Here is a 10,024-nt window from a genome sequence, read left to right as displayed (position 1 = left end):
TACCTACCCACACCAGACAGAGCTGTTCATCAGGCCTCAGTCTACCTACCCACACCAGACAGAGCTGTTCATCAGGCCTCGGTCTACCTACCCACACCAGACAGAGCTGTTCATCAGGCCTCGGTCTACCTACCCACACCAGACAGAGCTGTTCATCAGGCCTCGGTCTACCTACCCACACCAGACAGAGCTGTTCATCAGGCCTCGGTCTACCTACCCACACCAGACAGAGCTGTTCATCAGGCCTCGGTCTACCTACCCACACCAGACAGAGCTGTTCATCAGGCCTCAGTCTACCTACCCACACCAGACAGAGCTGTTCATCAGGTCTAGTGTTCTACCTACCCACACCAGACAGAGCTGTTCATCAGGCCTCGAGGTCTACCTACCCACACCAGACAGAGCTGTTCATCAGGTCTAGTGTTCTACCTACCCACACCAGACAGAGCTGTTCATCAGGCCTCGGTCTACCTACCCACACCAGACAGAGCTGTTCATCAGGCCTAGTGTTCTACCTACCCACACCAGACAGAGCTGTTCATCAGGCCTCGGTCTACCTACCCACACCAGACAGAGCTGTTCATCAGGCCTCGGTCTACCTACCCACACCAGACAGAGCTGTTCATCAGGCCTCAGTCTACCTACCCACACCAGACAGAGCTGTTCATCAGGCCTCGAGGTCTACCTACCCACACCAGACAGAGCTGTTCATCAGGCCTCAGTCTACCTACCCACACCAGACAGAGCTGTTCATCAGGCCTCGGTCTACCTACCCACACCAGACAGAGCTGTTCATCAGGTCTACTGTTCTACCTACCCACACCAGACAGAGCTGTTCATCAGGTCTACTGTTCTACCTACCCACACCAGACAGAGCTGTTCATCAGGCCTCGGTCTACCTACCCACACCAGACAGAGCTGTTCATCAGGCCTAGTGTTCTACCTACCCACACAAGACAGAGCTGTTCATCAGGCCTCGGTCTACCTACCCACACCGGACAGAGCTGTTCATCAGGCCTCGGTCTACCTACCCACACCAGACAGAGCTGTTCATCAGGCCTCGGTCTACCTACCCACACCAGACAGAGCTGTTCATCAGGCCTCGGTCTACCTACCCACACCAGACAGAGCTGTTCATCAGGCCTCGGTCTACCTACCCACACCAGACAGAGCTGTTCATCAGGCCTCGGTCTACCTACCCACACCAGACAGAGCTGTTCATCAGGCCTCGGTCTACCTACCCACACCAGACAGAGCTGTTCATCAGGCCTACTGTTCTACCTACCCACACCAGACAGAGCTGTTCATCAGGCCTCGGTCTACCTACCCACACCAGACAGAGCTGTTCATCAGGCCTCGGTCTACCTACCCACACCAGACAGAGCTGTTCATCAGGCCTCAGTCTACCTACCCACACCAGACAGAGCTGTTCATCAGGCCTCGGTCTACCTACCCACACCAGACAGAGCTGTTCATCAGGCCTCGGTCTACCTACCCACACCAGACAGAGCTGTTCATCAGGCCTCGAGGTCTACCTACCCACACCAGACAGAGCTGTTCATCAGGCCTCGGTCTACCTACCCACACCAGACAGAGCTGTTCATCAGGCCTCAGTCTACCTACCCACACCAGACAGAGCTGTTCATCAGGCCTCAGTCTACCTACCCACACCAGACAGAGCTGTTCATCAGGCGTCGGTCTACCTACCCACACCAGACAGAGCTGTTCATCAGGCCTCGAGGTCTACCTACCCACACCGGACAGAGCTGTTCATCAGGCCTCGGTCTACCTACCCACACCAGACAGAGCTGTTCATCAGGCCTCGAGGTCTACCTACCCACACCGGACAGAGCTGTTCATCAGGCCTCGAGGTCTACCTACCCACACCAGACAGAGCTGTTCATCAGGCCTCGAGGTCTACCTACCCACACCAGACAGAGCTGTTCATCAGGTCTAGTGTTCTACCTACCCACACCAGACAGAGCTGTTCATCAGGTCTAGTGTTCTACCTACCCACACCAGACAGAGCTGTTCATCAGGCCTAGTGTTCTACCTACCCACACCAGACAGAGCTGTTCATCAGGCCTCGAGGTCTACCTACCCACACCAGACAGAGCTGTTCATCAGGCCTCGAGGTCTACCTACCCACACCAGACAGAGCTGTTCATCAGGCCTCAGTCTACCTACCCACACCAGACAGAGCTGTTCATCAGGCCTCGGTCTACCTACCCACACCAGACAGAGCTGTTCATCAGGCCTCGGTCTACCTACCCACACCAGACAGAGCTGTTCATCAGGCCTCGGTCTACCTACCCACACCAGACAGAGCTGTTCATCAGGCCTCGAGGTCTACCTACCCACACCAGACAGAGCTGTTCATCAGGCCTCGGTCTACCTACCCATACCAGACAGAGCTGTTCATCAGGCCTCGGTCTACCTACCCACACCAGACAGAGCTGTTCATCAGGCCTCGGTCTACCTACCCACACCAGACAGAGCTGTTCATCAGGCCTCGGTCTACCTACCCACACCAGACAGTGCTGTTCATCAGGCCTCGGTCTACCTACCCACACCAGACAGAGCTGTTCATCAGGTCTAGTGTTCTACCTACCCACACCAGACAGAGCTGTTCATCAGGCCTCGGTCTACCTACCCACACCAGACAGAGCTGTTCATCAGGCCTCGGTCTACCTACCCACACCAGACAGAGCTGTTCATCAGGCCTCGGTCTACCTACCCACACCAGACAGAGCTGTTCATCAGGCCTCGGTCTACCTACCCACACCGGACAGAGCTGTTCATCAGGCCTCGGTCTACCTACCCACACCAGACAGAGCTGTTCATCAGGCCTAGTGTTCTACCTACCCACACCAGACAGAGCTGTTGATCAGGCCTCGGTCTACCTACCCACACCAGACAGAGCTGTTCATCAGGCCTCGGTCTACCTACCCACACCAGACAGAGCTGTTCATCAGGCCTCAGTCTACCTACCCACACCGGACAGAGCTGTTCATCAGGTCTAGTGTTCTACCTACCCACACCAGACAGAGCTGTTCATCAGGCCTCGGTCTACCTACCCACACCAGACAGAGCTGTTCATCAGGCCTCGGTCTACCTACCCACACCAGACAGAGCTGTTCATCAGGCCTAGTGTTCTACCTACCCACACCAGACAGAGCTGTTCATCAGGCCTCGGTCTACCTACCCACACCAGACAGAGCTGTTCATCAGGTCTCGGTCTACCTACCCACACCAGACAGAGCTGTTCATCAGGTCTCGGTCTACCTACCCACACCAGACAGAGCTGTTCATCAGGCCTAGTGTTCTACCTACCCACACCGGACAGAGCTGTTCATCAGGCCTCGAGGTCTACCTACCCACACCGGACAGAGCTGTTTCATCAGGCCTCGGTCTACCTACCCACACCAGACAGAGCTGTTCATCAGGCCTAGTGTTCTACCACCCACACCGGACAGAGCTGTTCATCAGGCCTCGAGGTCTACCTACCCACACCGGACAGAGCTGTTCATCAGGCCTCGGTCTACCTACCCACACCGGACAGAGCTGTTCATCAGGCCTCGGTCTACCTACCCACACCAGACAGAGCTGTTCATCAGGCCTCGGTCTACCTACCCACACCGGACAGAGCTGTTCATCAGGCCTCGGTCTACCTACCCACACCAGACAGAGCTGTTCATCAGGTCTCGGTCTACCTACCCACACCAGACAGAGCTGTTCATCAGGTCTACTGTTCTACCTACCCACACCAGACAGAGCTGTTCATCAGGCCTCGGTCTACCTACCCACACCAGACAGAGCTGTTCATCAGGTCTACTGTTCTACCTACCCACACCAGACAGAGCTGTTCATCAGGCCTCGGCCTACCTACCCACACCAGACAGAGCTGTTCATCGGGTCTACTGTTCTACCTACCCACACCAGACAGAGCTGTTCATCAGGCCTCAGTCTACCTACCCACACCAGACAGAGCTGTTCATCAGGCCTCAGTCTACCTACCCACACAAGACAGAGCTGTTCATCAGGCCTCGGTCTACCTACCCACACCGGACAGAGCTGTTCATCAGGCCTCGGTCTACCTACCCACACCAGACAGAGCTGTTCATCAGGCCTCGGTCTACCTACCCACACCAGACAGAGCTGTTCATCAGGTCTAGTGTTCTACCTACCCACACCAGACAGAGCTGTTCATCAGGCCTCGAGGTCTACCTACCCACACCAGACAGAGCTGTTCATCAGGCCTCAGTCTACCTACCCACACCAGACAGAGCTGTTCATCAGGTCTAGTGTTCTACCTACCCACACCAGACAGAGCTGTTCATCAGGCCTCAGTCTACCTACCCACACCAGACAGAGCTGTTCATCAGGCCTCAGTCTACCTACCCACACCGGACAGAGCTGTTCATCAGGCCTCGGTCTACCTACCCACACCAGACAGAGCTGTTCATCAGGTCTCGAGGTCTACCTACCCACACCAGACAGAGCTGTTCATCAGGCCTAGTGTTCTACCTACCCACACCAGACAGAGCTGTTCATCAGGTCTAGTGTTCTACCTACCCACACCAGACAGAGCTGTTCATCAGGTCTAGTGTTCTACCTACCCACACCGGAGAGAGCTGTTCATCAGGCCTCAGTCTACCTACCCACACCAGACAGAGCTGTTCATCAGGCCTCAGTCTACCTACCCACACCAGACAGAGCTGTTCATCAGGCCTCGGTCTACCTACCCACACCAGACAGAGCTGTTCATCAGGCCTAGTGTTCTACCTACCCACACCAGACAGAGCTGTTCATCAGGCCTCGGTCTACCTACCCACACCAGACAGAGCTGTTCATCAGGTCTCGGTCTACCTACCCACACCAGACAGAGCTGTTCATCAGGTCTCGGTCTACCTACCCACACCAGACAGAGCTGTTCATCAGGCCTAGTGTTCTACCTACCCACACCGGACAGAGCTGTTCATCAGGCCTCGAGGTCTACCTACCCACACCGGACAGAGCTGTTCATCAGCCTCGGTCTACCTACCCACACCAGACAGAGCTGTTCATCAGGCCTAGTGTTCTACCACCCACACCGGACAGAGCTGTTCATCAGGCCTCGAGGTCTACCTACCCACACCGGACAGAGCTGTTCATCAGGCCTCGGTCTACCTACCCACACCGGACAGAGCTGTTCATCAGGCCTCGGTCTACCTACCCACACCAGACAGAGCTGTTCATCAGGCCTCGGTCTACCTACCCACACCGGACAGAGCTGTTCATCAGGCCTCGGTCTACCTACCCACACCAGACAGAGCTGTTCATCAGGTCTCGGTCTACCTACCCACACCAGACAGAGCTGTTCATCAGGTCTACTGTTCTACCTACCCACACCAGACAGAGCTGTTCATCAGGCCTCGGTCTACCTACCCACACCAGACAGAGCTGTTCATCAGGTCTACTGTTCTACCTACCCACACCAGACAGAGCTGTTCATCAGGCCTCGGTCTACCTACCCACACCAGACAGAGCTGTTCATCGGGTCTACTGTTCTACCTACCCACACCAGACAGAGCTGTTCATCAGGCCTCAGTCTACCTACCCACACCGGACAGAGCTGTTCATCAGGCCTCGGTCTACCTACCCACACCAGACAGAGCTGTTCATCAGGCCTCGGTCTACCTACCCACACCAGACAGAGCTGTTCATCAGGCCTAGTGTTCTACCTACCCACACCAGACAGAGCTGTTCATCAGGCCTCGGTCTACCTACCCACACCAGACAGAGCTGTTCATCAGGTCTCGGTCTACCTACCCACACCAGACAGAGCTGTTCATCAGGTCTCGGTCTACCTACCCACACCAGACAGAGCTGTTCATCAGGCCTAGTGTTCTACCTACCCACACCGGACAGAGCTGTTCATCAGGCCTCGAGGTCTACCTACCAACACCGGACAGAGCTGTTCATCAGGCCTCGGTCTACCTACCCACACCAGACAGAGCTGTTCATCAGGCCTAGTGTTCTACCACCCACACCGGACAGAGCTGTTCATCAGGCCTCGAGGTCTACCTACCCACACCGGACAGAGCTGTTCATCAGGCCTCGGTCTACCTACCCACACCGGACAGAGCTGTTCATCAGGCCTCGGTCTACCTACCCACACCAGACAGAGCTGTTCATCAGGCCTCGGTCTACCTACCCACACCGGACAGAGCTGTTCATCAGGCCTCGGTCTACCTACCCACACCAGACAGAGCGTTCATCAGGTCTCGGTCTACCTACCCACACCAGACAGAGCTGTTCATCAGGTCTACTGTTCTACCTACCCACACCAGACAGAGCTGTTCATCAGGCCTCGGTCTACCTACCCACACCAGACAGAGCTGTTCATCAGGTCTACTGTTCTACCTACCCACACCAGACAGAGCTGTTCATCAGGCCTCGGCCTACCTACCCACACCAGACAGAGCTGTTCATCGGGTCTACTGTTCTACCTACCCACACCAGACAGAGCTGTTCATCAGGCCTCAGTCTACCTACCCACACCAGACAGAGCTGTTCATCAGGCCTCAGTCTACCTACCCACACCAGACAGAGCTGTTCATCAGGCCTCGGTCTACCTACCCACACCGGACAGAGCTGTTCATCAGGCCTCGGTCTACCTACCCACACCAGACAGAGCTGTTCATCAGGCCTCGGTCTACCTACCCACACCAGACAGAGCTGTTCATCAGGTCTAGTGTTCTACCTACCCACACCAGACAGAGCTGTTCATCAGGCCTCGAGGTCTACCTACCCACACCAGACAGAGCTGTTCATCAGGCCTCAGTCTACCTACCCACACCAGACAGAGCTGTTCATCAGGTCTAGTGTTCTACCTACCCACACCAGACAGAGCTGTTCATCAGGCCTCAGTCTACCTACCCACACCAGACAGAGCTGTTCATCAGGCCTCAGTCTACCTACCCACACCGGACAGAGCTGTTCATCAGGCCTCGGTCTACCTACCCACACCAGACAGAGCTGTTCATCAGGTCTCGAGGTCTACCTACCCACACCAGACAGAGCTGTTCATCAGGCCTAGTGTTCTACCTACCCACACCAGACAGAGCTGTTCATCAGGTCTAGTGTTCTACCTACCCACACCAGACAGAGCTGTTCATCAGGTCTAGTGTTCTACCTACCACACCGGAGAGAGCTGTTCATCAGGCCTCAGTCTACCTACCCACACCAGACAGAGCTGTTCATCAGGCCTCAGTCTACCTACCCACACCAGACAGAGCTGTTCATCAGGCCTCGGTCTACCTACCCACACCAGACAGAGCTGTTCATCAGGCCTAGTGTTCTACCTACCCACACCAGACAGAGCTGTTCATCAGGCCTCGGTCTACCTACCCACACCAGACAGAGCTGTTCATCAGGTCTCGGTCTACCTACCCACACCAGACAGAGCTGTTCATCAGGTCTCGGTCTACCTACCCACACCAGACAGAGCTGTTCATCAGGCCTAGTGTTCTACCTACCCACACCGGACAGAGCTGTTCATCAGGCCTCGAGGTCTACCTACCCACACCGGACAGAGCTGTTCATCAGGCCTCGGTCTACCTACCCACACCAGACAGAGCTGTTCATCAGGCCTAGTGTTCTACCACCCACACCGGACAGAGCTGTTCATCAGGCCTCGAGGTCTACCTACCCACACCGGACAGAGCTGTTCATCAGGCCTCGGTCTACCTACCCACACCGGACAGAGCTGTTCATCAGGCCTCGGTCTACCTACCCACACCAGACAGAGCTGTTCATCAGGCCTCGGTCTACCTACCCACACCGGACAGAGCTGTTCATCAGGCCTCGGTCTACCTACCCACACCAGACAGAGCTGTTCATCAGGTCTCGGTCTACCTACCCACACCAGACAGAGCTGTTCATCAGGTCTACTGTTCTACCTACCCACACCAGACAGAGCTGTTCATCAGGCCTCGGTCTACCTACCCACACCAGACAGAGCTGTTCATCAGGTCTACTGTTCTACCCTACCCACACCCAGACAGAGCTGTTCATCAGGCCTCGGTCTACCTACCCACACCAGACAGAGCTGTTCATCGGGTCTACTGTTCTACCTACCCACACCAGACAGAGCTGTTCATCAGGCCTCAGTCTACCTACCCCACACCAGACAGAGCTGTTCATCAGGCCTCAGTCTACCTACCCACACAGCACAGAGCTGTCATCAGGCCTCGGTCTACTACCCACACCGGACAGAGCTGTTCATCAGGCCTCGGTCTACCTACCCACACCAGACAGAGCTGTTCATCAGGCCTCGGTCTACCTACCCACACCAGACAGAGCTGTTCATCAGGTCTAGTGTTCTACCTACCCACACCAGACAGAGTGTCATCCAGGCCTCGAGGTCTACCTACCCACACCAGGACAGATCTGTTCATCAGGCCTCAGTCTACTACCCACACCAGACAGAGCTGTTCATCAGGTCTAGTGTTCTACCTACCCACACCAGACAGAGCTGTTCATCAGGCCTCAGTCTACCTACCCACACAGACAGAGCTGTTCATCAGGCCTCAGTCTACCTACCCCACACCGGACAGAGCTGTTCATCAGGCCTCGGTCTACCTACCCACACCAGACAGAGCTGTTCATCAGGTCTCGCAGGTCTACCTACCCCACACCAGACAGAGCTGTTCTATCAGGCCTAGTGTTCTACCTACCCCACCAGACAGAGCTGTCATCAGGTCTAGTGTTCTACCTACCCACACCAGACAGAGCTGTTCATCAGGTCTAGTGTTCTACCTACCCACACCGGAGAGAGCTGTTCATCAGGCCTCAGTCTACCTACCCACACCAGACAGAGCTGTTCATCAGGCCTCAGTCTACCTACCCACACCAGACAGAGCTGTTCATCAGGCCTCGGTCTACCTACCCACACCAGACAGAGCTGTTCATCAGGCCTAGTGTTCTACCTACCCACACCGGAGAGAGCTGTTCATCAGGCCTCAGTCTACCTACCCACACCAGACAGAGCTGTTCATCAGGCCTCAGTCTACTACCCACACCAGACAGAGCTGTTCATCAGGCCTCGGTCTACCTACCCACACCAGACAGAGCTGTTCATCAGGCCTCAGTCTACCTACCCACACCAGACAGAGCTGTTCATCAGGCCTCGAGGTCTACCTACCCACACCAGACAGAGCTGTTCATCAGGCCTCAGTCTACCTACCCACACCAGACAGAGCTGTTCATCAGGCCTCGAGGTCTACCTACCCACACCAGACAGAGCTGTTCATCAGGCCTCAGTCTACCTACCCACACCGGAGAGAGCTGTTCATCAGGCCTCGTGTTCTACCTACCCACACCAGACAGAGCTGTTCATCAGGCCTCGGTCTACCTACCCACACCAGACAGAGCTGTTCATCAGGCCTCGGTCTACCTACCCACCAGACAGAGCTGTTCATCAGGCCTCGGTCTACCTACCACACCAACAGAGCTGTTCATCAGGCCTCGGTCTACCTACCCACACCAGACAGAGCTGTTCATCAGGCCTCGGTCTACCTACCCACACCAGACAGAGCTGTTCATCAGGCCTCGTCTACCTACCCACACCAGACAGAGCTGTTCATCAGGCCTCGAGGTCTACCTACCCACACCAGACAGAGCTGTTCATCAGGCCTCAGTCTACCTACCCACACCAGACAGAGCTGTTCATCAGGTCTCGGTCTACCTACCCACACCAGACAGAGCTGTTCATCAGGCCTCAGTCTTTCTACCCACACCAGACAGAGCTGTTCATCATGCCTCGAGGTCTACTACCCACAACACCCAGAGCTGTTCATCAGGCCTCAGTCTCTACCTACCCACACCAGACAGAGCTGTTCATCAGCCTCGAGGTCTACCTACCCACACCAGACAGTGATGTTCATCAGGCCTCGAGTCTACCTACCCCCACCAGACATAGCTTTCAATCAGGTCTAGTGTTCTACCTACCCACACCAGACAGAGTGTTCATCAGGTCTAG

The sequence above is a fragment of the Oncorhynchus kisutch genome, unplaced genomic scaffold (assembly GCF_002021735.2).
Source record: "Oncorhynchus kisutch isolate 150728-3 unplaced genomic scaffold, Okis_V2 scaffold895, whole genome shotgun sequence".
Classification (NCBI taxonomy): domain Eukaryota; kingdom Metazoa; phylum Chordata; class Actinopteri; order Salmoniformes; family Salmonidae; genus Oncorhynchus; species Oncorhynchus kisutch.
This window is presented reverse-complemented; position numbering follows the sequence as displayed.